This window comes from Sapajus apella, unplaced genomic scaffold, assembly GCF_009761245.1.
Source record: "Sapajus apella isolate SASKATOON/1434 unplaced genomic scaffold, GSC_monkey_1.0 scaffold20, whole genome shotgun sequence".
Classification (NCBI taxonomy): Eukaryota; Metazoa; Chordata; class Mammalia; order Primates; family Cebidae; genus Sapajus; species Sapajus apella.
In genome coordinates this window covers 17,491,783-17,519,223 of record NW_022436960.1, presented here as the reverse complement: position 1 = coordinate 17,519,223, position 27,441 = coordinate 17,491,783, and the positions used below count along the sequence as shown (strand labels likewise).

Sequence of the window (27,441 nt, the reverse complement as noted above, 5' to 3'; positions counted from 1 at the left end):
TTTGCCGCTACTACCTTTATTATGATCGTTATTTATTCACCTGGAAACTCATCCTGTCTTCTCTTGTGAATGGGAATCAGCCTTGAAGAGCTGTTGATTAATTTTAGTAAGGGAATCTCTTGTACAGCTTACAGTTAGCTAACCAAGTGCAAGGCACAAATCCGTGTAGCTCTCGCAAGAGTGCAAGGTGCTGATTAGATTTCTTTACATGTTGTATTTGCTATGCAAAGCCTCTTCTAAATGGGAGCTATTGCTCCCCACTCAGCTGGGAGGCTCCTTAATCACACTGGGTTTCAGGGCGCTTTGGAGCATGTCCACTCGCTCACAGGCTTATTGCTAAATTTATTATGTCTCACTTCTCACAGCCAAAAGCTAATACGAAGGCTGGCTTCTATATCAGACCGATATAATCTGTAGGCTTAACCGGTGTGACCTTACTAAATATCCAATGAGAAAGCCCCCCCAAACATTTTTGAGGTAAATAGAATGCAGATTGCTGTTTGACCAGGGATCTATTAGGCTGTTGCAGTGTGAATGTAAAATTTTAGGTCAGTATTTGACGTTTTAGGACTAGATTCTTATTTATTTTCATTACTGAACAACATGGGCCAGCTACCTATGATGGGAAAGCCACCAGCCACCATATTAGCAGAGAATCAATCTGTGGGTAATATGCATACCATGAAAAGTTGCTTCTTTCTCCACAGCGTTATTACTTCAGCGTTATTGCCCCCTCCTTGAAAGCCTGAAACAGGATAGGGTTAAACCATTTAAGGATGTTTGATAATCACCGAATACAGTGCAACACCATACTGTCATGTCGAGTTGCAAATATCTTTGACTGGAGGAGGTTGGAAGATGAAATTTCAAACATTATTCCGTGTCTCTGCCAGTAGATACAAGAAATTGTAAAAAAGAATTGGGCTAGCTGTACTGTGGCAGAACCTATTACAAACCTAACATGGAAGGAATGCTGGTTTTTTTTTTTTTTTTTAAGCCCAAGTCTTAACACTTCAGTAGTTTCACTGCAGTTTTAGAAATTCCAGAGGATGCTTTTAGCAGAAGAAAGTAGATTCCCAAATGACACCATGCTGGGCTACCCTGGAGTCCCCAAAGCAGTCCTGGCTTTTCCTGTATGCTAGGCTTCAGATGATGTGATCGTATCCGAGTTTGACTTTGACCGGCTGGATCTAATTTGAACCTTCTCTGATGCCCGTTACATTTATATTCTGGCCTGCCGGAGAGTTTGATTTAGGATTTAGACATATCTCCCTAGAGCAACTTTTTATTTTCCCATTTTGAAGCTGTGGTTTCAAGAAAGGCTCAAGTATGTACAAGTCCAGGAGCTTTATTCTGTAGAGACCCAGTGTGAACATCTGATCTAGTTTGACTTTTGAGCTTTGTACTTTACATGGAAGAATTCCTGCTTCTGCGATCTGAAGCCTCTGAAGTTAAAAAACAGCAAGTGTGCCCGGCGGCTTTTGGGTTTGCTCTCTGTTTGGAAGATTCAAAAAAGGTCAAGGTGATGTAATATTTGTATTCAGGTCAGACTTTTCTGGATAATCATCTTTTGATATATTTAATTTCAATTCAAGCTCCTTTTTCACTAGATTACCCTAATAACTTTGTGGTTTCTGCCACAGTGATTCAAATTCAGTCCATTAGTGACCTCTATCTGTGAGAAGTGAATACTCATTGTTTTTTTTTTCCCTTATCATCCGAGTCTGCAGATGATGTAGGGGGTGCTGGGGGTGAATCTCAACAGCTCTGTAGTTCTTTCTGGATATTTCAGTTTACCTGATTTGATTTTTCTAATATGGTGTTCAATATGGATAATGACATTTAATTACAGTAATAAAAATGTTATGGGCTAATAGAGAGGCAACTAAATGGTTATTCCATATAGCATTGACAATGTGCTCAACATCAATAAAACACCCGAGCTATCCACTGCCAATGAAGGGATTGTACAGTCAGGCTGACTATTGTTTTGGGATTCACAATGCTGCTGAATGTAAGTGAAATTTTATTGCTCCTAAGTGCTTACATAACAAGGGAAACTTGAGACCAGCTCAGAATATGTATGTGGTAACTAGACTTCATGGTAGCTGTGTGTATATGTCTTTAAATTCAGCTGTGCTTCTACTCTGAACTTATGGGACAGATCAAAGAGTGTGAGAAGAGTACTTATAAACAGATGGTCCTTTTAAGGAGACTTTAAAAATTGGATTCCTAACCCAGGTTTGTCTTGTGAGGGTTTTCAAATAGAAATTTTGATTTTAGTCGATTATTTTAAATGCTAATTGAAGACAAAGTTTACTGAATTTCTTAGGTGGGTGGATACCATTATCTGACATTTTCCAGATGGTTTTTGATCTAGTGGTGTTTGGGGATATGGAATTTTTAGGAGGTTTTCTTTCTTTTCCCTTGGGCAATTTTTACACAAAAGACTTTTTTAAGACTAGCTATTATTGTTATTTAAGTTAAACAATCACTATGGTACTTCAGCCAACTTTCTTACCTTTTCTACTCTCCAGATTGTTTTTGTGCAATTATATCTTTCTTTTAAAACTCCATGTCCCGAGTGAAGTATCAGTATGCTTTTACTTTTTTCAGTAATAAGGGACCTCCAATTAAGTATCTGTTTATAATAAAGCATACATACACACACACACACATACCCCTCAAGAACCATTTTAAGACAGAGATTCTTTTCAAGGTTTTAAGTATGTTCCATTTTTAAAGGCTATGAAACAAATATTGTAATAAAAATATCCTGTGTTCTGATGAATACAGAGACTTATTTCAGCCTCATGGAACAGTAAAACACTGTATTAGTAAAATAATCAGTGGTATTTTGAGTACATGGTCAAAATCTGTTAGAACCTTCATGTTTTTTCTTTTTTTCTTCCTTGGCGAATTTCACATCTACTGGTCTTTTTGGTTTTCTTTGATTCCTTCGACTGTGGCTCTTTGAAGTGATTCAAAATTAAACAGTAGCTACTTTTTCAGGGAAATTCATCATGTTATGTTCAAGATTCCAGAAGAGTTAATGATGCAGAAAAAGTCCTGTAAAATATCTTTCTAAAAGAAGTCCTTTTCTTGCAAGCTTCCCACTTACTGGCCTCCTGTACCATTTGCAGTGAATTGGAACTTCGTTATTTATTTATTTTTCAAATACCACCTCTAACTTAATTTAATGTAGGATGTGTTTCTGCCAAAGTGTGCAGTGCCATGTGTCTTGAATTGCCCAAACAAAGCAGTGTCGTTGTTACATACGGATCTGTTAATAAGGGAAGTTCAGAAAAAATATCTTTATGTAATTGGGGAAGTCAAAAGGGCACGTTCATGATTCTCAAATGCTGGTCAGTTATTCTACTAATACTTAATAAGGACATACTTTTTCTGGAAGTTTAATGGTTAAAGACCTCAGCCATTTTTGAAGCATTCGCAAAATAAATCTCTGGAGCTAATGCTAATCATTAGATGCTCATTAGAACCGAGCAGTTTCTTCCCCTACTTTGTTCCCAGGTTGCTTTTAAGGGAATGTGCAAGAAACTTGGAAAAAGGTCTTCTGTTCCCTTCGGTTCACAGGTCATATTGTTACATTTCAGTTCTCTTTATTAGAGCTTTCAAGACACAGAAAAAAGAATCTTCCATCTGAATCCTTTAAGAACCCTGAGGGCTTTTGGATTTAAACCCACTGAAAAAATATCAGGTCCCAAAGTTTATAGATGATATTAGGCCTCAGAACAATTGAAACCACCTTCAGCAGGAAGCAAAAGAACAGCAGCTCCTAAAATTGGTTCACAAATATACTATCCATTGAAGTCAACAGAGGTCATATGGCTGAATGGAAAACATTAGATGCATATCAGTCCTGAAATAAGTTCACATGCTGGCGTCACTCTAGCCCCAGCTGCCTCTACGTGTCACTTTCATCAGAATCCAGCATCGAATAGTTTCCGCTCCCAGTTTGCTCCCAAAATTGTACTCAAGTACTTAGACAAAGGAAATAATGCAATAAATTGTAATATTCCTCGTATCTACTAGACAAAGTGGAGGTCAGAGGTTAGAGGAATAGTTTGGGTGCATATGGACCATAGAGGTTCCAGGGAGCTCTTTTTAAGATTGATTTTGAAAACACATTTATACCCACCCTCATCACTCCTGGCCCTTACATTTTCAAGTTCTCACATCCAGGATTTCATTTATTTCTCACAACTGCCTCTGAATTGATACAGAAAAATCCTGCCTGCCTCACTTCTGATTGGATAACTGGAGCCACAAAGAAGTTAAGGGCTATTAAGTCTGAGCATTTTACATTTGATTATATAGATGCAGAATTCTGCAGATACGGTTGAGAAGTTCCATTCTTTATGCAACCACCCAAAATGATGAGATTTGTTTGTTTTGTTTGTTTTTGTTAGAACAGTTAAAAAAATCGTAAGCCTCCAAATATTTAGACTTAAAATAATAGCATTTCACTCTTCAGCATTAGATTGGACTTCAAGTTTGCCTGTTCTGAATGAGTATAATCCTATGATGTAGGTATTTGGCACTTTAACTGTGGTGGGGAGTGAGCAATAAATGAGATTGCTTTGGGGGAAAAGAAAACCTGCATTCTCATGTCAACATACTTCTTTCTACATTCAACCTTGAATGAATTACTTAATCTCCTGGAGACTTAATTTCCTCTCTACAGAGTTCAACAGAGTTGTTGAGAGGTCACATAAGATTAATGTGCGTGAAAATACCTTGATAACAATACAGTGTTATATTCCCATAAAGAGGCATTATTCAAATTGATAACATTTATCACTGCATGCCTGTCTTGTGCTGTGATAGACTAGGTTTTGTATAAATAAGATGGTAACCAAGACAGAGTCCTGCCTTCCAGAGCTTTCGCTCTTACGGGCTCAAGGGATATCGTCTAACCAGTACAGTGTCTGGTGGCTGCTGCATCATTTCTTCCATTCAGTTAATGATAGATTATCTCCTTTTCTGGGTTTGCGCCATTTGATGGAAGTATCCATTTTAAGGATAAAGGATAATTAGGGCGAGTTGAGTTCGAGCATCAAACTTTTCCTTTGACAGCTTGGCTTGATTTGGAAATAGAATTTTGAGGATTCTTTTGGGGAAAAAAATATCATAAGTGTTTCCTGAAATGAAGTTGTTTCTCTTTTTGGTTGGGTTTACACTTAAGCCATCCACGTTACCTTTTGCAAACACATACCAATAGAAACAGTGATTTTTTAAAAATTCTCTTTTGCAAAATAAGGCAGGCTAGTGCAAAGAGTCTTTTTAGTAGTTTGGCAAACCTTCTCAACCCATTCCCAGTGAATAGAAAGACGATTTATTATGAAACCAACATATATTCCAAAGCTTGGCCTTATTTTGCTGTTGTTAGTGTCATTAAGCCCTGTGAAACAGTTCTTTGCAGTACATTTCTGCATGTTTTGTTCATTTCTGTTTTTACTATTGTCAAATCTGAGACACTTAATTTTAAATGTTCCAAGACTGAGCATGTTTATTTCATTTTGCTGAATCGTTTACATTTAGGCCTTGGTAAAGGTTAATTCTTAATTGGTTTTGTGTTGCATAGTTGAAGACTTCAGAAAACACATGCCTTTGTGAAATCTATATTTATAAAATATGTGGTTGGATCCTGATTCTTGGCCAAAATGAATATTTCTTTCAGTGATTTGAGTTATGAAGTCCATATCCAACAACATTGTTTTCAATCTCTGATTTGCTATTGTCAGAGTTCTGACACTCACTTTTTTAGTTTTTTTTAAAGTTGATTAGAATTTTAGCAGTGTATTATAAAGTATGTGGCCACAGAACTCTATTTTAACATGAAAAATTACTTGCATAGTTTGGCAAAATTAATCTAAATACTTTTTGTACTGGCAGTGCTGAATGATATAATATTTGAAAGAAGAAAATATTTACTAGTACTTTGAAGAGGTCTACTAATAAAATGAGAAGCATCTGTAGGTATATATGTGGGGAATTAGTATGTGTTTATATCTGTGAAATGCGCCAACAAGTATAAGTCTTATGTACTATGGGGAGGAAGTACTGTTACACCCTGAAGCTAGGTGGTGCCAGCTTAGCCCATAGGTCCTTAATGTGGGAGAAATAATGATATAACCCAAGTAATTCTTAATTGGTGATTTTCTTTTCCAGATAGGTCTTAGGGAAACTGTAAATGAAGAAAAGCTACAAAATACAATTAGAAAAATATTTAGGTATGACTGGCCTGATCTTCATGAAGGAGATATTCTTGTGGAGGCCTCACCAAATGGTGACGAAAACTTGTTCATTCATTCAGGAAACGATTTTTGGCACTAACCGTGTACCAGGCGTAGAGTAAGAAGGGACAGGCCAAAAGTAGGTAAGGCATGATCCCTCCACTTGAGGTCAGCCAGGCTGGTGAGCAGAAAGGCAGACACAAAACCTAATTGCATTGCAGTTTTATACAAGATTGAAGAGAATGCAGTCAACACTGTGTGTGCCAGAAATGCATAGTGTTAGTGAAAAGTACTCTTCATTTGGAGATGGACAGTCTTGGGCTCTAATGCTAGTTCCGTGACTTGTTAATTTTGTAAACTTGGCCAAATTTTTAAATGCCTTTTATTGACTTCTCAAGGAGAAAATGGAGGAAAAGACTAGAGCTATTCATCTGAGGATTGAGATAATTATTTAAAATGTCTACCTGTTCTGGCACATAGTAGAGGCCTAATGAATGCTTACTGCAGGTAGGTCCTTCTGTCTCCAAAATGATAATGATTTCATTGTGTTACCCTTACCTTCTACTGACCTGTCTCAGTTTGAAGAATCAGCTCGGTCCTCAGTTGACCTGTCTCAGTTTGGGGAATCCTGCCTAAGTTGGACTTTATTTGTTCATTGAAAGCATAGCCTTTGAGGCAATTAAGAGGTTTATAATCACCCCCATGTCTTCTACCTTACAGCCATGTATCCTTCTACCAATGACCAGTGCCTGCAGCTTCTAAGAAGTCCCATGTCTAGATTATGACACTGAGCTCAGTGAGCTGTGGTTATTATGTCTTTGCCACAGTACAGAGATTTTTATCAAAATGAATTTTAAAAACTTGTCTCACACAATTCACTTTATACATGACTCTTAGCAGAGCCATGAAAATATTTTATTGTAGAAGATTAACATGTAAATTATTGTTATGCTTGCTTAAGGGCTTATTCTATTCTCGTAGAATGATTATACCTTGCTGTGGACGTTAGCATCAGAATGATACTCTTGGGCTATTAGTTGAGTGTGGAACTATTTCTTTGAGAAGATAATTTTCAAGTAAGTAAAGGAACTTCTTACGATTTCTGCTGCAGATACTTCTGAACAAATAGCAGTGCTCAGATGTTCTGGTAAAAAATACATGGTACTGGGGTTTTTTTCATTTATCATTATAATTGCATGTATGTATAGTATAATTTCTGTGTTCCGCTCAACATTTGAGATTTGCTCCTGTTTTTTTCAACACTATGAATCCGTAAATTTATGGATGTAGGAAAGCTGTATTTAACAAGATGTTAAACATGCCCCAGACCTCCAAGCTAGGAAACATAGGCTTTTTCTGTTAAGATCACATAATATATAATGTAATATATACATATAATTAATCAAACTGGACCTGAGAGAAGCAGGCACTAGAGTATATTTTGTAAGCTGTTAACATCTTAGTAAGTAGCTTCTGAACCAACATTCAACCCAACATAAAACAAAAAGACCTTGTTTTGCTACTTTAGGAAATGTAAGAGAGATTAAAATTCTTTGGGAAATGGTTTTAAAAAGTATTTTTGTGCTCAGATGGGTAAAGAACAAGTCCAATGGTGCTGACAGCCACGGAATTTCAAACTGAATTCTAATAATCTCCGACTCCTGAAGGAATGCCACGCAGACATCCATTTGAGTCACAAGCCTGTAACTGAGGATTTGACAAAGACTAAGTCCTCACTGTGTGCCAGGCACCATGCTAAGTTCTGTGCGAGGCCCTTGGGACACTCTTTCAGACAAGACTTCGTCCCTCCTCACAGAGAAATCTAATAGGTTGGCCTGTAGTGACTCTTTTCTAAACTTGACCTATCTGCTTGAACTAACTGAAGGAGCTGGTTAGAAACACAGATTCCTGGGCCAAGAATAAGAACCTAAAGTCCAACTTCCTGTAACCATCAACACCTTAAGCCATATATGTTTAGAATTTATTAAAATCTTCTCATGGTCTTTGCTGTACTCAGCGTGTGAATCGTGAAAACTAAGGTGAATCCTGTTTTGGTGCAGATTCTGTAATGAATCTGAGATGAAACCTGGGAATGTGAATTCTTGAAAGCTCCCATTATTGGAAATCACTGAGCTAGAAAGTTTTTAGAATTGTTTTCTGACCTGGAGAATCAGTGGCTTTTATAGTTCTCTGAGTTATAGTTACTTATGTGTTTCTGAGCGTTTTTCTGTGTGTTTTGCCACATAGAAAATACTGCTCAATTTAAGCCTGTCTTCTAGAAAAGTACCTTCAGAGAGGGCAGATATCAGGGCTGGCTTCCCTCTTGGTAGCGGCAGTCTCCTGTATATTTCTGCCCACCATCAACATCCCCTAAACCATTGTACTGTTCTTGGTGTCTCCAGAGTTAATTTCCTAAAAAAAATTAATAAATCATATCATACTCCTTTGGAAACCTACCTCTTGTATCCCCTATACCTCTGGATAAAGCCCATCAAAACTTATTATCATGCCATGTGAGATCCATGACAATCTGGATCTCAAACCACTCCTCAGACCTCATTGTTCAGCCCCCATTTCCTACACCTTCGTGTCAAAGATGGTGAGGCGGGGGCCTCTTGAAACTTTGCCTTTCCCATTCTGTATACCATTTACCTAGAACATGATTGCTTACTCTCCATTTGGCAAACTCTTCCTTTAAGACACACGTGGGTGACACTTTCCCTCCCGGTCACTCCTTCCTCTGGGCTTCTACAGCGTTTTGTTTGAACCTTAATTGGTTCCCTGTTTGTGTTGTATTATAAAATGTGTCTGCTTACGTGTCCATCTCTCTCATTAGACTTTAGGAATGTTGGCTCATTCATTTCGTCTCTGTGGTGCTAACAAAGTTGGTCCAATGTACCACATTCTGTGAAAATGTAACTGAGTTAGGAAATGGAATAGCACTGGCCAGCCCTGGAGCACAAGAAGATCTTTATAATCTAGTGAGAATGACTGCTTCCTCAGAAGTCCTTTTTTATTTCTATAGATTGATTGCCCAGTGGAGGGGGAAATACCCCCACCATCTTTCTGCCTTACTCTGAGCAGGTTTGTCAGACAAATGTTGGCTGGTTAACCCAATCCTTATCAGCAGCAAGCTTTCCAAACCACACATGAGGCAATTCAGATGCCACACTGGATAGATCTGTTTAAAGAAATAATAATTTCACTTGATGCTACGCCTTTCTTGGCACTGAGTAAAACTGTTGGTTAAGTAGATAGTCACGCAGATGTGGCTTTCCACAGAATGAGAAATTAAACTCATAGCATTAACTTTGTGTATCTGTCTTGGTGTAATTAATGAGAGCAAAGCAAAGCACTTGTGAAACTTTTTGCATTTGCTCTCTTTTTTTATTTTTTGCTTGTTATTATTTTGTTTATTTCATCCTAGGCACATTGTTTTCTGATGGAGGCCCCTGGGGAATCAGGGCTCTCCAGAGAAGGGAAAAGAAGGCTAGAAATCACAACTCCTTAATTTGGCTCCACAAAACACGATCCCCCTTAGTCTTCATGATTTGAACATTGAGCACAGCAAAGAGCATGGGAAGGCTACAATAAATTCTAAATTTATATGGTTTAATGTCTTGATGGTTACAGGAAGGTGGACTTCAGGTTCTTCTTGTTGGCCAAAAGAAAATTTTAGCAATACTTTGCTAAGTTTCCTGGTCGATTATCATCTGATGGACAAAGGTGATTTGCATGCAAGTGATGTGTTTGCAAACACACATTAAACTCACTCCAATCCCTCCCTTCCCTTTTTTCAACAAAACTTTCAGTGGCAGAAAAAATTAGAAGAGTATAGAGCATAGTTTGATATGCCCATATAGTTTGATATGCCTTTGGTTCCAACTGGGCTGTCTGCATGTTGGCAATACTTTCCAAGCCAGTGGGAAACAAGTGTAAAAAACACCTGAGATGATTTTTGATAAGACACTACCCCTTAATACTGGAGGCTTGCAACACTACCCCAGATCTTTTCATGTGAATTTATGAGACTGTTTACAAACAATGTGCTCTTCTGATTTCTTGAATCACAATGAGTATTGTCAAGGCCACATTTCTCATCCAGAAGTCCAGCAATAACAACAACAGTAACAATATTAATGATATTGATCATAAGGTTTATTTAGACTGCTGCTTATGCAGCTCATATGTACTATCTCATTTAAATCTTGTAAAGTAGGTTCTGTTGATTAAAGTTGTGAATAGCCTCATTTTACACAAAGGGAAACTGAGGTAGAGTTGCCTCAGATTGCTTATCTTACTTTAGAGTTCTTATATTACTTGTCTTCATAGCTTAGTTTAACACTGGATAATTTCGAAAATCAACTCTAAATTTATTTGTCCATGGCTTAAAAATCAAATTCAGAAGTGATTACTCACTGTCCAGGGGGTATAAATGATGAGCTGCTAACCAGTGGACCAACTTTCTATATTTGACTTTTCTAATAGATAACTACCTAAGAAATCATTAGTTAGCCTTTGCCACTTTTGAGTGAGAGAGATTCATCAGTCTCTCAATGTATTTCTGTTACATAGGAATAGTGAGGAATCATTAATTTGAAAACAAAGCATGACAATTTCTAGCACATTTTCAGTACTCAGGAAAGCTGTGGATACATGCTTAATGATTACAGGCTATATTTGTTGTAGAGAATGTTCTCCATTTCTTTCCCCTCACCCTTTTACCAGCACTGCTAATAAATAGGTAAATGGATTGATTTGAGATTTGCCTTTTCCCCTGTGGAGGTGATAATGGACAATGGAATGACCAGAGGGAAGATAATAGCATGAAGTGTGTGGCCTCTGAGAGGGCCTAGGAAAAATGAAGAAGTGCCTGTGTTATTAATAGGTCAGCTTCACTGGTTTTCTAAATCTATGTAATTGCTCAGGCGGTAGACTTTTATTGGGTGAAAAAATGACCAGAGATGGGCTGGGAAAGGCTTGTTCCACATTGATAAATGGAAAATACGCATAGTCTGTGCTTGCAAGTCTTTGCACTATTGAGTTAGATTTTTCACCATCCCTCCCTTTTTGCCCTTTCTGTGGTTGCACTCATCTTTCTACCTGTGTGAAAGTTGTGCTTTTCGAATTCTAGGGTTGTAATTAAGACCCTTCAGTTCTTTGTCCGTAGTATTTCTATGTAAATGTTATTAATACTGTCTGCATTATGTGATCCGTTCCTTAATTCCTTCACTTCCCTTGAAGCAGCTAGACTATGGCTTAGGTCATTTCTGCGTTCTTTTGTCACCATCTGCTCATTATCTGTCAAGAGGCAGCTGTGGGTCATTTCTTCCCTGGGCCAGTCTAACGGACTCCTTGATGGGGCTGATGAGGAAAGTAGGTACCACTGAGCTCTGGTAGCAGTCAGGTGAAAGGCTCTGCAGCCTGCCAGCGCCAGTACCACATGAAAGCACCAGCGCCATTTGGCTTCCGGATGAATTCTGTAGTGTTTCTTCTGTCTATGGAAGTGCAAATTTAGCTGTATTGGATGGAACCAAAACACTTGCCCTCTGCAATTTGCTACTGAAAAATGGTGATGCCCTATAAAAGGAACTTTAACATACCAGTGTCCCCGTGGCTAGAAATGGCTGCCTGGTTTGTCTGGACTACATACATCTGCAAAGAATCAGCCTATGGCATGGTGTTCCTCTTCCTTCCTTCCAAGTGCTGAACTCACTTGGATTTTCCACTGGACTTCAGTGTCAGTGTGTTTTAGAATGAATTAAACATTCCCAATAAAGTCCTACTTGTGCCAAATTAACATTTCTTTATTAAACGAAGTATGCTGCCTGGAATCAGTAGTTTGAGTCTTCTTTGATTAGTCTCTTTTGTTCATCTTCATGTGTTCTGTCACTAGTCATAGGCACTTAAAAAAAATTCTGTTTTGGTTCTAGTGGGGCCATTGTAATTAAACCCATGTTCCTCCCTCTCTTTCATCTTTCCTTTACTGACCTGCACACCAATTACATTAGTCTTCCTCATTCTTGTGCTGACAGAATTACTGTCCATTGTTTAGAGGGTCAGGTCTAAACTCCCCAGTTTGACTTTCAAGGCCCCTCTTTCTCAAACTTTCCCTAATCTTTCTAGAGAAAGTTATTCTTCCTTTCTGACCTAAATGTAGGGTATGCCCCCATTTTTATCTTAATAGTAGCCCCAATATGGTATAAAATTTCACCAAATGCTTTGTCTTTATTTTCTTTCTTTCTCTCTCTCTCTTTCTTTCTCTCCCTCCCTTCCTTCCTTCCTTCCTTCCCTCCTTCCTCTCTTCCTTCCTTCCTACTTTCCTTCTTTTCCTTCCTTCTTTCTTTTTTTCTTTCCTTTTTTTTTTTTTTTTTTGGTGGAGTTTCACTCTCTTGCCCAGGCTAGAGTGCAGTGGTGTGATCTTGGCTCACTGCTGCAACCTCCATCTTCTGGTTTCAAGCGATTCTTCTGCCTCAGCCTCCAGAGTAGCTGGGATTACAGGGGCCCATCACCACGCACGGCTAATGTTTGTGTTTTTAGTAGAGATGGGGTTTCACCATGTTGACCAGGCTGGTCTTGAACTCCTGACCTCGTGATCTCCCCGCCTCGGTCTCCCAAAGTGCTGGGATTACAGGCGTGAGCCACGGTGCCTGTCCACTTTGACTTTATTTCCTGAGAGTGAACTCTTCTAGCGAATGAACCCCAAAAATCTGAGACAGGTCTCAGTTAATTTAGAAAGTTTATTTTGCCAAGATTGAGGATGCGCACCCATGATACCGCTTCAGGAGGTCCTGGTGACATGTGCCTGGTGTGGTAGGTGCACAGCTTGGTTTTATACATTTTAGGGAGATATGAGTTGTCAGTCGGTGTGTGTAAGCTGTATATTGGTTTAGTCCAGAAAGGTGGGACACCTGGAAGCGGGGAGGGGGCTTCCAGGTCACAGGCAGATGAGAGAAAAAATGATTGCATTATTTTGAGTTTCTAATGAGCCTCTCCAAGTGAGTCAGTCAGAGACTCCTTTATCTCAGTGAGCAGAGGGGTGACTTTGGATAGAATGCGAGGCAGGTTTGCCCTAAGCAGTTCCTAGCTTGACTTTTCCCTTTAGCTTAGTGATTTGGGGGCCCCAGGATTTATTTTCCTTTCACAAGGGCAAAAATAATGCTGAACAAATATTTGAGGAGCTGAATTGAACTCAGGCGTGTGGTTCCAACCTACTTCTGTGAAACTTCCATAGAGTGCCACTCTGTCTACCCCATGTATGCTACTTCCCACTAGATTTAAATATTGGGTGAATTAATATTTACCAAGTTTGCCCAAATAACTCTGATATATATGAATTTTAAAATTATCTAATAGAAGAAGCTTCCTTTGTTCCCTCCGTGGAATCTTTTCCAAAGCAGTGCAGCCTCTTGCTTTGAAAACAGGAAGGTAGAAGATTCCAACAGCACCATGAGTCCTCTGTTTGTATTTGTAAAACCTGTACTCTTTCCAAGCCTCTAGGCAAGAACAAATAGAAATAATCAGAGGCATTAGAACTTGATTATGTTGAATTAGATTCTTATAACTGAGGCTTGATAGCCAAAATTAATTGTGCTATAGTTTATATTGAAAGAGATGCTTGTGATATTGCAAAACCATAGACTGGATTGTTGGAAGCTTCTAAGACATCTGGATGTTTTGGAAAATACAACAATACATGCTTTTTATTATCTCCAAAACTGTATTCTTTTTAAAAGGGAGCTGTGTACATGGTACAAACAGGAGGCAGGGAAATACTGGGTAGAAGAAGGTGGTCCGTGGCTAGGGCCACACATTCAAGCCTGGACCCATGGCCCAAAGTGAGAACATGCATTACTGTTTTCCCTGCCCGAATGCTGCCTTTTCCAAAACCATCCTGGCCTGTCCTGTCCCCTATCCTGTACCCATTACAAACCCCAGGCCCCACCGGCAGAGCAGCAGGGGAGACAAGAGAATAAGTAGCTGGACGTTGGAGAGAAGCAGCTTGACTTCAGAGGAACGGCTTCACAGTGGGACCTCAGAGAAGAGTTTGGCTGGGGATGGCCAAACTCCAGCAGAAGACCACCTTCCCACTCCATCCACTTTCCAGCTACCCATTTCGATGAGAGCCACTTTCATCGGCAATAAAATCCTCTGCAGTTATCATCTTCAATTCGTTTGTGCAACCTGATTCCTCCTCGATGCCAGACAATGACCCAGGTGCCAGTGTAAGAAGCTGTCTCACTGACCCTCCACTGAGCTGTCTAACACTTATGCCATCCATGGATGGCAAAACTAAAAGAGCACACTGTAACATACACCCTCGCTGGCAGCTCCTAGATGCTGCCATGGGCCTGCACAGAGGTTTGCTTCTGCCAGTTGCCCAGAAGCTCTTGTCCTGGCCTCTGCACCTGCTCACCTGTGTGCTTCCCTGTCCATGAGGGGTTGGGAGCTGTGGGCTCAGTAAACAAACTAACCCCTTTGCGAGTCTTGTGAAGGGGTCAAGGGAAATAATATTTCGTTTCATAAAGATACAGAGTGGACATAGAAGGCCATGGAGTTTGGAACCAGACAGACTGGGTTTGAAACCCGGTTCTGCCTCAGGCAGCTAGGATGACTTCAGCATGTTTCTTGATGCTTGTGTTCATGTCTACTTCCTCAATTTTTCAGTAGAGAGAAAAATAATACTCATAGGACCACTCTGGTGAATTGGTGAATAGATTGTGTGATATGTGCCGCACTTCGAGTACTGGTGTGCATTAACTCCATATCCCTTTGCCCTCCAATGTGAAATAATATGAATTCTGTAGCTTATACATAGCTTTTTTTTTTTTTTGTCCTGCATAGATAAGGCAATTCTCTAAGGCTGTGTTGTCATTCTCCCAAAGGACCTCTCTGTGGGGGCACAGTACATTTTGCCTAGTTTCTTTTTAACAATATTTATTTCTGTGATCAAGAAGAAGATAAGGTACCTTAGAAGTAGTCACTGTTCTATCTCAATTTGGACATGCTTGATGAAGAACTCTTACAATCACTTATTTCCGGGAAAAAAATATTTTTGCCATCTCATCACCTTAAAAACAGTAGGCATCATGGATTATTGAAAGGGAATTACCCACAGAAATTGCTCTTAAAAATGACTGCCTGTAGAGGAGGCTGGCTTATCAACAGAAAAAAAAAAAGAATTTTTCTACTATATTTCAGCTTGTCACTATAAATGAGAAAATAGCCACATCCGTAATATAGTCTATGGGGACAGTGCTGTGAGTGTTTCTACTAGGTGGAATTCTGAAGTAAGAGGTTCCAAGAATGAGCATTTACTCTTCAAAAACCCCAGGGAATGGATATTAGGAATTAGGTAAACAGGAAATGAGAGCCTTTTCAAACAGGGAAGCAAAAAAAAAAAAAAAGGCAGATCAAGTAAATGAATTCACTATGGACCACGTTGTGGAAAATGTGATGCGATATGAGACACATTTCATTTACATGAATGACCAATGTAATTATAATCAGCTCAGGAGTATTTTTTCTTTTTCTGCATAGTATTAACATCATCCAAAGTTAAGAAGGTATTTTTTCATCTGAAAACCCTACAGTCATGCAAAATTATGTAAACTTTTTCCTGATGTTTGGAGAGAAATTAGGGTTGTTTTAGCCTTTACTTACATTTCATTTTAAGACTTATCCACAATCTAGAAACTCCATGTTAAGAGATAAAGAAGGATCTATAGAACACATTTTTTTTAAACTTAAAACAAATGGATATTAGAACTGATATTTGATCATATTTTTCTTTGTGCTGAAGGATTGATCTCCTTGTGTAACACCCTTTGAAAATCTGGAAGGGGTTTCATGGGAAAATTGTAGCATTTCCTTTATTAGCTACTCTTAAAATAACAAGAATAATTAATCTGCTGGTTTAGCTTAAATTTAGCCTTAACGACAGTCACGCACACAAGCTGGCTTGTCATTGCCCCGTCCTCCTCCGTGATTCTGTCTTGAGAAATCATTAATGGAATTTCTATGAAAGTATATAGCAAATAGGTTTCTGAAAAAATATTACTATTCAAATAATTCATCATCTTTAAGAGGCAGGGATTTGTAAATGATGATATCTAGTGAGAAATATTTAATTTCATTTAGCTAGTAGCTTAGATGTGATTCTGATTCCACCTGTTTACCAGAACTCATAAAGAGAAAATGAAGGAATTTAAACTTCGAATCCCATTTCCTTTTCTTTTTGAAATTAAAAGCATGTTGCTGATGGGGGAGCAGTGGTTGGTATCTGTGCAAGGTGGCACATGGGACCATTTGATCATAACTGATGTTATGTAAGGAATGGGATTGCCTGGAAAAATTAAGAAATAGGAGGGGTGGGAGAGAAATTTGAGAAAGGCACAGGCATGTCACTGCTGGAAATCCCCTTCTAGCATCTCCTTTTCTGTTTACAGTAGCTCTTACCCTTCTCCAAGGGATGTGTATTGAGTGTTCATAAAAAAAGTAAAATGGCTCAAGTGTTACTTCCATTTGTCCTGTTTATTGTTGCGGCTAGATGTTTTTGACTAATTCTCATTGTATCCTACTATGGATACATAGTATCTTTACTAAATGGATGGATGAATGTATGCATACATGGATGAAAGGACACATGGAATAGATGAGTATATACAGGGGTTTTACCCTGAAATACCTTAAGATTTATTGTATTTAAGATTTTAATGGACCTGACCGAGATTACTGATGACTTAATTCAATTATTGCCAGTGAAAAAAGGTAGCCATGCAGTGAGAAACTTGAAGGTGAAAACTATTTTCCATAATCTTTTCCATTTTTGTAACTCACATATTTTTTATTTCTTAAAGTTTCTGTTTTGGTTATCATTTCACTTCTTTATCTCCTAAAGTAAGTAGGTAAGGCATATTTATTTATCCTTGTTTCTAGGTTCTCAGAGAGGAAAATGAACTACTGAAGGTCATGTTCCTTTCTGTTTTGTGCATCTGTGTAGCAGATGGACAGCTTATCAACAACTCTTGCCGTTAATTGGATTGTGCAAGCAATGTGGGATGGTCAAAAGTTCAATAAGATGGTGGGCAGGACCACTAAATTCTGGGTTTGATGCTGCTCCTTAAAAAAATCTGTGATTTCTATAAATTTACTGAACCTTGGGGCACTGTTTCTTCATTGATACAAGGCACGACAGTTCGACTAATTCTGATTCTCAGAATCTAGGGAACTTGCTTTAGTGGTTAGAATGTGGCTCTGAATTTAGTTCTACTTGGGTTTATGGCTGTCTTCGCTGCCTCATAGCTTTGTTACCTTGGCAAAGTACTTAACCTGTATAAGCCTCAGTTTTTTCATCTGTATAGTGGGGCAGCAGTAATAAAATCCCTTCAAGAGTTGCCATGAGGATTAAATGAGATAATCCACAGGAGGCATTTTGCATAGTGCCTGGTGCAATTAAGTGCTCAATTGATTATTAGCAGATCTTCTATTGTGGTTTATTCAGAAAAAGTTAAGGTGAGTGTCACTGATGTTTTCAGTAAGCAGTTGTTGTTAACAGGTTCCTTTATGACTGACCCAACAGCCTGAATCATGCCCAAATCAAAATCGTTAAAGCTCTCTAAAGGGCAGATCCCACAATGTCCCACAGGCCTCTTCAAAGAGAAAAATCGCCCCAGTAGGAGCTCAGCAATTGTTTGAGGATGATGATGTTGATAATTCTATCACAGCACTGGGTTTCCTGGGGCAGACAGGTAAGACACAGAGACCTTTGGGTTGTTGGCAGGATTTGGAGAGCTGACTGTGGAGTCTTTGATATGAGGAACTATTCCTGTAATCCTTCCAAGGCACCTAAGCTGCCGTAAGTAATGAGTCTTGTTGCTCATGTATCTGATGCTTCTGCTACCGTGTTAAGTCTCTGAAACATTTGCCAGCCTGACATCCAGGATCTAGTTGTAGAACTCTGCAGGAATAATGGTATTTTTTCATGTGGTGCTCAGCATATGACTCCCATTTTTGTGAATTAAAGACTTTCAGGTAAAACAGTTACCGTGAATAAGGCAGGGAATACCTAAGAGTGCAGCCAGCTTTACCTATTGGCTCTTTTCTTTCGATTTGGTTAAGATTCTGTGAATATCTGCATTTGTTATTGTTATGAAATGCACACCCACCTCTTCTTTGTAGCCTTCAGAAGGAGCAAAATAATTCAGTGTAGTGCAGTGTTAAGGTTTATTGACTAAGAAACTCAAACAAGGACAAGAGGTGATGATAAAATCTTAGGATGCAAACAGGGAGTTTAGCAGTGGCCAACTTTTAAATGCCTGTGCCCAATAATCCACGCGCTCTCTCGCTTAGTGAGACTATGCTGCTGGGACCATGTAAAGTAGGGGTGTCCAATCTTTTGTCTTCCTGGGGCCAGATTGGAAGAAGAAGAATTGTTTGGGGCCACACATAAAATACAAGGATAGCTGATGAGCTAAGCAGAAATCACAAAAAATTCTTATGTTTTAAGAAAATTTATGAATTTTGTTGAACCTGCATTTAAAGCTGTCCTGGGCCACATGTAGCCCATGGGCTATGGGTTGGACAAGCTTGATCTAAGGGTTGTTTTTTCTTGTTGAATCCTGTGGGGACTACAGACATTAGATTCATACTTTTATCCCCAGATCCAAGCACCGATTAGTCATCAGATCAGGCATTAACAAATATTTGTAGAAGGAAAGGGTGTGGAAGGAAAGGGTGAGGACGGAAAGGAAAGATTGAGGGAGAAGGAGAAAGGGAAAAAGATTAGAGCCTACCTCCAGTAGGTGATTAGAAATATTTTGTTGTTGTTTTTAGTTTCCGTTCTGTATTGCCATTTTGGGGAAAGATAGAGTGTTTTTGTGCCATTGAAAAACAGCATTAACAGATGAGTTTTCGGGTGTCTTAAAACTCAACTCCGCCTATATGATGGACACTTGTCCATACTACTGTAAAAACAATAGATTCAGTTTTATATTCATTAGCTTACAGGGTAGCGTAGATACTTGTCAAATGTGGTTTTGAGGGTTTACATTGGAAAGAAAAATTTCATCAGAAATAGGAAGCAAAGCCTCTCTTCTCTTTTTATTTTCATTTGGAAGAAAGGGGAGAACATCTCATTTTATTCTTTTTTAAAAGAGCATAACTTATTAGAAGGCTTTGTTACACTCTGCAGGATACTACCTGTATTTAAGTTAAAAAAAAATTCATGAATGAGCTAGCAGTCAACAAGTATTTATTGAAGCCTTATATGCCAGAAAGCTCAAAGTGTTAGTTTAAGTGGTCTTCCTGAGGGATTTAACAAAATCGTCTCACAAAATACACTGTAGAAGATAAAGATTTATCAGTGAGCCGTCGCAGGCAGCAAGTGTCCTTGCAGCAGAGTGGACGTATGTGCTTCGTTTTCCGACATGTTAGTACATCTGAGAAGTGTTATCCAGGATGCATAGGGTGCACGACGTTTTCATTGTTTTTAAGTGCCAGCGGACTACAGATGGCTCTCAGATCCCCTCGGATCACTTCTCTGTGGTTTGTGTACCTATTTGGAATCCTCTATTCCTTTCAAGAATTGAAACCTCACATTCCAATTAAAATTGCTTAGAAATTCAGCTCACCCAATAGGGTTGTGAATACTTTCTTCTCAAGTTGCAGTATTTCTACTTCATCCATTATTTGTAAAATTGAATTCATTAACTTTGACCTAAATAATTAGTGTTGTGAATATTAGTCTAGGTTTTCATCTAATCCGAGGCATGAGTACTTATCTTTAGCTTTTCCTTTCCGATTATAAAAATAGAGCGTTGCTGCTATAAATTTTAATAAACACCCTAGTTAGGAGAGCAATTCTGTCTGTCATTACAGGATGCTCATTAAAGGCTGACTCTGAGGTCCCTTTTCTCTGTGGCTAAAGGTGGTGGTTTGACGTCCTACAGAGTCAGGGGTGGCATCTGTCACATGCCACTTTGGCAGAATACACTGATGTGGATTAAAGACCTATAACATCAGCTGGGAGCGGTGGCTCACACCTGTAATCCCAGCATTTTGGGAGCCCGAAGTGGGTGGATCACGAGGTCACGAGATCGAGACCATCCTGGCCAACATGGTGAAACCCTGTCTCTACTAAAAATACAAAAAAAAAAAAAATTAGCCAAGCATGGTGGTGCGTGTCTGCAGTCCCAGCTACTCGGGAGGCTGAGGCAGGAGAATTTGCTTGAAATTGGAAAATGGAGGTTTCAGTGAGCTGGGATCACACCACTGCACTCCAGCCTGGTGATACAGCAAGACTCCGTCTCAAAAAAAAAAAAAAGACCTATAACATCATCTAATAATGCCTACCTATTGGAGATAGGCATCACTTTGGTAGTATATCTTTGGGCCATAGAGACGTGGTATGCAAGTTAGAAATTTGATTGTATTATTTGTATAAAACGTGTCTTTAATGGAAAAGAAAGAGCTAAAGTCTAAAGTGGCAGCATACTAAAGGTTAGTTTCTTACTTTAAATATCACAGCAGATTCAGACCCTGACTTATGAGGCCAAAATGGTTGGCAGTCCTGATAACCCTGCTGTGCATTTAGAAATGAATTAGTCAGTACATGAGAATGTGCCTAGATTCCTAGAAAGAGTTGCACATCAGCAGATCAACAGTGTATTCATCTGTTTTCATGCTGCTGATAAAGACATACCTGGTCTGGGTAATTTATAAAGAAAAAGAGGTTTAATGGACTCTTGGTTCCATGTAGCTGTGGAAGCCTCACAGTCATGGTGGAGGTGAAAGGCACGTCCTACATGGCAGCAGACAAGAGAGAATGAGAACTAAGCAAAAGGGGCTTCCACTTATAAAGTCATCAGATCTCCTGATACTTACTTATTCACTCCCATGAGAACAGTATGGGGGAACCGTCCCCATGATTCAGTTATCTCCCATCAGGTCTCTCCTACAACACATGGGAATTGTGGGAGCTACAATTCACGATGAGGTTTGGATAGGGACACAACCTAGCCATATCAAGCAGCATATTTCTCCCTTATCTGAAATCTTTTTTGTTTTTTATTTTTATTTTATTCTTTTAGAGATGAGGTCTCACCCTGTTGCCCAGGCTGGTCTCAAACTCGTGGCCTTAAGTGATCCTTTTGCCTCGGCCTCCCGAGTAATCGGGATTACAGGTGTGAGCCCCTGTGCCTGCCTGGCCTCTATCTGAGATCTTAAAATGAATCTAGTGAGAAAAGAAGAAAATTGGAAGAAAGCCAACTATCAAAAACTAGAAAACACTTTTAAGGATTGAGGAAGAAATAAGCATTCAGATGTATACATGTTTCTGTTTTCTAGCAATGAGATGTTAGTATAATACAGATGGAAGGCATACAATTAAAAAATTTAACATTAAGTTGGTAAATCCTATCTCATGAATACAGTTGTTTTAGGCTTTAATAAAACTACATGAAATATAATCAGTGCAATAATAATAAGCAGTGCTGTCTAGACATTTAAAACTTTTAAAAGTTTGGTATCCTAGAGACAACTATATAGATTTTGTCTGCAATATTTGCCATTGGGAGAAAATGCTCTCTGGGTCTTTGAAAAATAAGCTTATAGGGGTATATGCATGGCATAATGGGTTCTAACCTACATCCCAAATACCTTCTTTTTCTTTTCCTCCATTTCACATACAAGTGGTGATCTGTTAATTTCAAGAAGTTAGTGATAAAATACTGTTGCTAAAAATATTTTAGCTTGCCTGAACTTGATCTGGGGAGGACACATGTTCCTGGGAGAGAAGCCACATTCAACACTATAATGTTGTGTATATGCTACTCTGCAGGGCGAACCTATGCCAAGAGGCAGTTGGAGAAAGTTAAGCTGGTTGTGGAGCCCGACTTCCTGGGTTCAGAGTCTCATTTTTCTACATACTGACTAACTGTAGACAAGCTACTTGTCTCTCTATGCCTTAGTTTTCTCATGTAGTGCCTGGAGATAAATCAACTTTATAAAGTTGCTGAGAAATTAAATAAGTTAATACATAGAATAGTGCTTGGCATGTGGTATATACATAATAAATATTAGCCATTGCTATTAGTTGTAAGTAATGCCTTACTAGCACAGTTTCTGTACCTTTTGTAATTGATCTGGTAAACCACGTTGTATTAGTCCATTTTCACACTGCTGATAAAGCCACATCTGAGACTGGAAAGTATAAGAGGTTTAATTGGACTTACAGTTCCACATGGCTGGGGAGGCCTCAGAATCATGGCGGGAGCAAAAAGGCACTTCTTACATGGCAGTGGCAAGAGAAAATGAGGAAGATGCAAAAGTGGAAACCCCTGATAAAACCATCAGATCTCATGAGACTTATTCACTACCACAAGAACAGTATGGGGGAAACTGCCCCCATGATTCAAATTATCTCCCCCCAGGTCCCTCCTACAACACGTGGGAATTATGGGAGTACAATTCAAGATGAGTTTTGGATGGGGACACAGAACCAAACCGTATCAGATGTTATGAATAAACCTGTAAAACACAGAGAACCCTCTCACTAAGGTGGAAACTTAAAAAACATGATTAATTTCCGGTGTTTTTTTTTTTTTTGAAGTATTTTTATTACGCATCAGCCTTACTAGTTTGCAAATACCGTGAGAGCAGGGTTCATGTGATATTCATCTTGTAATACCTGTGGCGCACCTAGCCGAGTATTGAAGTGCTAAATAAATAAATTTTCTGGAATTTCTTCTTTCTTCAGTTTACCTTAGGAATATGAAGTATTAAGTGTAGTGCACCTAGATTTCCAAAAAGGAGATAGATTGGTGGTGTCTCTGTGAGGCCCAGATAAAGTATAAAGACAAAAGCAAATAAAAAGATACTTCTCAGAGCTACTTTGCTTATGCCACTAGTTCATGGTAGACGGAAATTGGTGATGGTAGAAATATTCAACCTGGGATCCTTTTCAGGAAATGAAACACGTAATGTAGACTTCCATAGAAAGCATCCATAGACTTCTGTAGAAAGCACTTATAATATTCTGCAAACAGACCACAAGGAGAATGAAACCCTTCATGTATTCCGTTTGCCTTTGGAATGTATGCGCCTGTGCATGTGCTTGTGTGTTCATTTTCGTTTGGGTATATGTCCACATTTTTATTTTGTAAGCAGAACAAGAGGCAGCAGGCTCTCATATGCCCCCAGAGTTATAGTCAGGTTTTTCAGGAATTTTTTTCCTAATCCTTCAGCACTTATGCTTGCATCAAAAATATTAATATTTTTAAAAAGTAAATAAGGATAAAAGAAAAAATGAGTAGGTGGGAGGGAAGGAGGAATTTGGAGTTGTGAGAATAGGCAGGTGTTCGGCTGATTTAAAATGAGAAGTAAAGTAACGGCTGATGTTCCTGGATAAATGTCGATATGCATTATTAAATGAAACAGTGGTAAAATATAGACTGTCAGAAGCATTTTTATTCTAGAGACATGAGGAGAATTGAAATGTGGTCTCTTTTGGTGTTTCTTCAATCATTTTTTTGTTTGAAGCTTTAATTACAGTGCTCCTCACTACCTAATACTTTCAGTTTAAAATCACATCACAAAAAAGAGGGGAAGATGCAATTGCTCTGATGAAGGGCAGCCATCTCAGCAACACTGAGGTGTTTATTCACCAGGGAGTTCCTGCTACATGATTCTTTTCTAGATCAACATTCTGTTTTGGGAATGCTTTTGTATCATGCATATTTGACACAGCTTGTCTTTAGAGTGATTGCGGTTATACTGCCATTGCCAGAGCAGGTAATAACCTTCAGGAAATAATGTATCCTGAAATAGAGGAACTAGTTATTTACATAGTTTTCTTTGGATTGGATAATGTGTACAAGGTGGCTAGTGGCTTCCTAAAGGATTAGTATTCTAATCAAATAAATCTGTATTTAAATACATTAACACAGACAGATAAATGCACATAGAAGCACATGTGTCCACATAGATAGGTGCACATGCATACGTGTACCTACATCACTGCCATAGCTATCTATCCATGCAGAATACTTTGTTATGCAGCCCTATCAACACATACTTTTCGAAAATGTACTCAGCAGTGGGGTACAAGCATACAAAGGACTCAGACCCCATTCTCAACTTCTTCACAGTTTGGTGGGGACAGACTTGGGAGCAGAGATGCTATGATGGGGGATGTGTGTGCAATGCAGCCTTGGGACAGAGTAGAAGAGAGGTTCTTTCTCCTGCGGCCCCCCTCCTGGAAGACACCAGGAGGTGATGGATGACTTTGAGCAGGTGCTTGGTGAAGGAACATGGAGTAGCTGAGCAGAAAAGAAGAAGGAATACTGGATGCAGTAAGTAACCACTTTGGGACTAAATTTACACCAAAATAATATTAGTTCCTTTGTTTCCAAATAGTTCAGATGTTCCTTAAAGGCACTGTTCTTACTGCCCGGAGGAAAGAGAGTGAGCTGAACCATACGTGCTTGTAGTAAAGACTATATGTATGTCATATATGTGCGTACATGTGTAATATGTCTACCCATGAATATACATTGTCTATATAGCCCTTTTACACTTTCTCTTTTAACCTCATAGAAGCTCAGCAGCTTAGTTTAATATGATCATCATTTTTCAGGTAAGGAAGGGGAGGCGCACGGAGTTACACGGCCCAGTTTTCCTCCAGTCATTTCTGGGACTCACTGCTCTTACTCACGTCTGTGCTGCTCCTTGCCTCCCTGAGGTTAGATCGCAGGTTACAAGTTAGATCTCTGATATCTGGATCTCCTGGTGGCATTAGCAGCATTTAGTCAGTGACTTTCCTGAGCCTGCCTGGATCACTTTAATGTGTGATCGTCTGTCTCAGGAAGCCATAGAATTTGAGCAAAAATTCAGACTTCCTGGAGGCTGTGCCAGGTCCTCCATCTCACTCCCCTCAGGAATTTCAACAAATCTCTTAATGCTGTTTTGTCATTTGTGTACTTCAAAGTGTTTCTGCCAGACGTACCTTGTCTGTCCCAGCTCTTAGTCTTTGGGGCTGAGTAGGTTTACTTGTTTATTTTTTGGTTCTTTCTTGTCTCCAACTCCATGTGGTTTTACATCCTTTTGGGCGAAGCTTTGTTTTTCCTTGTGTCTCTAAGTAAGAAGATGTGAACATACAATTAATTGAAACTGAATCCAGAATCATGAAGCCTGAAGGAGAAACACATCAGAATTAGAAATGACATCACAAAAAAGGGCTGGCTCCTCATAAAGCAGTCTTCACACATAGAATGCATGTTATGTGACCAGGAATTTGTAGCAGCTGAGAAACAATAGTTGTTCATAAGAAAAAAAGAAATCAGAAAGCACAATATGCCAGCGTGGCTAGCCTTCCTGCTTTAGGATCTCTGTGATGCTGGTGAGAAACTTAAAAAACATGAAGAATTTTCTTTTCTTCTTTTTCTACAATTAGATCTTCTTGACTAAGAAAAAAATGCAGACGAGCAATTACTCCGTTACTTTAATTACTCTCCTAGTTATAATGATAACCTTGTCACATTATCATAATTCCCCAAACAGAAAAATGCATGCTCCAAATTGCACCAATATTTGGTAATTTTACCTTGTTAACGGCTCACTGTCAGTACGTAGAGCATTACATTTTTCCCCATTACCTTTCTGTTGCACAGTCTGTATTTCTTTGCCTCAGAAAATGTTAATACATTCTGTCCAACATGTTTGTGTTGCACAAGCCTGTGATTTGAATACAGCTTTTTAACATCGCGCAGTTTCAAAAGCTATCTTCTGAACAGTGTGCAATTCTCCCCTGGCTTTTTGATGGTAATGGGAGCTGTATATGTATCTGGAGAGAGGAGAACCAGCCTGGGGTAAGAAAGTAGCTATTTATCAAGGTATCTTACAATCTCAGTTTATGCCATTGTAAACCGTTACTGTGCATGTTCTGTGAGATTATATCCACTAGAAATTTGTCAGCCATTGTCAACATACTGTAAGGAATAAGCATGTATATTACTCTAGTGAACTTAATTTTATTCTGTATTTCTTTGCCCTCATTTTCAAAGAGACTGACTACTGGGGACACTTGCTTAATGGTGCCATCTGTTAGGTTATGAATTGTACAGAACGAGTGTTGGAAATACACTTAGAACACTCACAGCACCCTGGCAGGTAGATGGCAAGGTGTCCTGATGCATGGCTCCTGCCATCGTGGAAATTCTCTCTCCATTATTATAGCAGATGATATTGTTGACAACCAATAAAGTTACAGAATGACTGCCTAGAATACAGTGATCAAGTAGGAACAAGATAAAATAGAGTCATACCAGAAGCCTTTCCAACTAGAATATCAAATTGCCCTTATTTTAAAATGTATAACAAAGTAACCTTGAAAATCATTAGTTCTTTAGACAGCCCCAGCCTTTAGTAAAATTGTGAAATTCTATTCCTGTCATTGTCTTTGTATTTTGTTGTTGTTGTGGTTGTTGTTTGGTTTCAGTGCCCCTAAAATTCCAGAGCTGCTCATCCTCACATTTGTGTGCCACTTCAGTCATTTCCATGGACATATCCATCCACTTCTCTTCTGTCCTTAAGCCTTCTTACCAATGAAACTAGTCTCAAAGACTACAAAGAATACGCCTAACACCAATGCTTAGTGTTCATTTTCTGACAGTTTTTACACTTTAAAACTATGAGTAAAGCCTTGGACAAAATGCAAGTATCTGCTGAGATGAAAGCTAAATGGCAGCTGCCAAGAAAGTAAGTAACGATGCTCACGGAAGAAAAAGCATCACTTGTTCAGTACACACCTGGTCGGCTTCTTTAGTTCATGGGACTCACTCATGTTTCCAAGATAATATTTCATTTTCACACAGACATAGACATTTCTGAAAGTTAAGCCAAAGTAACTGAAATGTTATATAAAATTTTTATATTGCTTTGTTTGTTTCTTGGTTGTGTGGCATTTGGCATCAAGGAGACCTGCGTTTCAATGCAATCTCTACCACATTTTGGCTGTGAAGACCAAATGCAGGTTATTTGACCTCAGGAAAACTCAGCCTCCTCCTCTGAGAATTGAGGCTAATAATACCAACTCATGGAGACCCATTGTAACCATCAGATGAGATAGTAGAAATATCAGAAAGAGTAGGTGGGTCTATAATGTTAGTCACTTGAAGCTAGTTCCCAG

General features: G+C 38.9%; 1 protein-coding gene across 3 annotated transcripts in view; it reads left to right on the top strand.

The window, feature by feature from the left end:
* The window catches only part of FLRT2 (fibronectin leucine rich transmembrane protein 2), a 101,588-nt gene that overhangs the window by 6,240 nt on the left and 67,907 nt on the right, over positions 1-27,441 (top strand). The window lies entirely within an intron of this gene.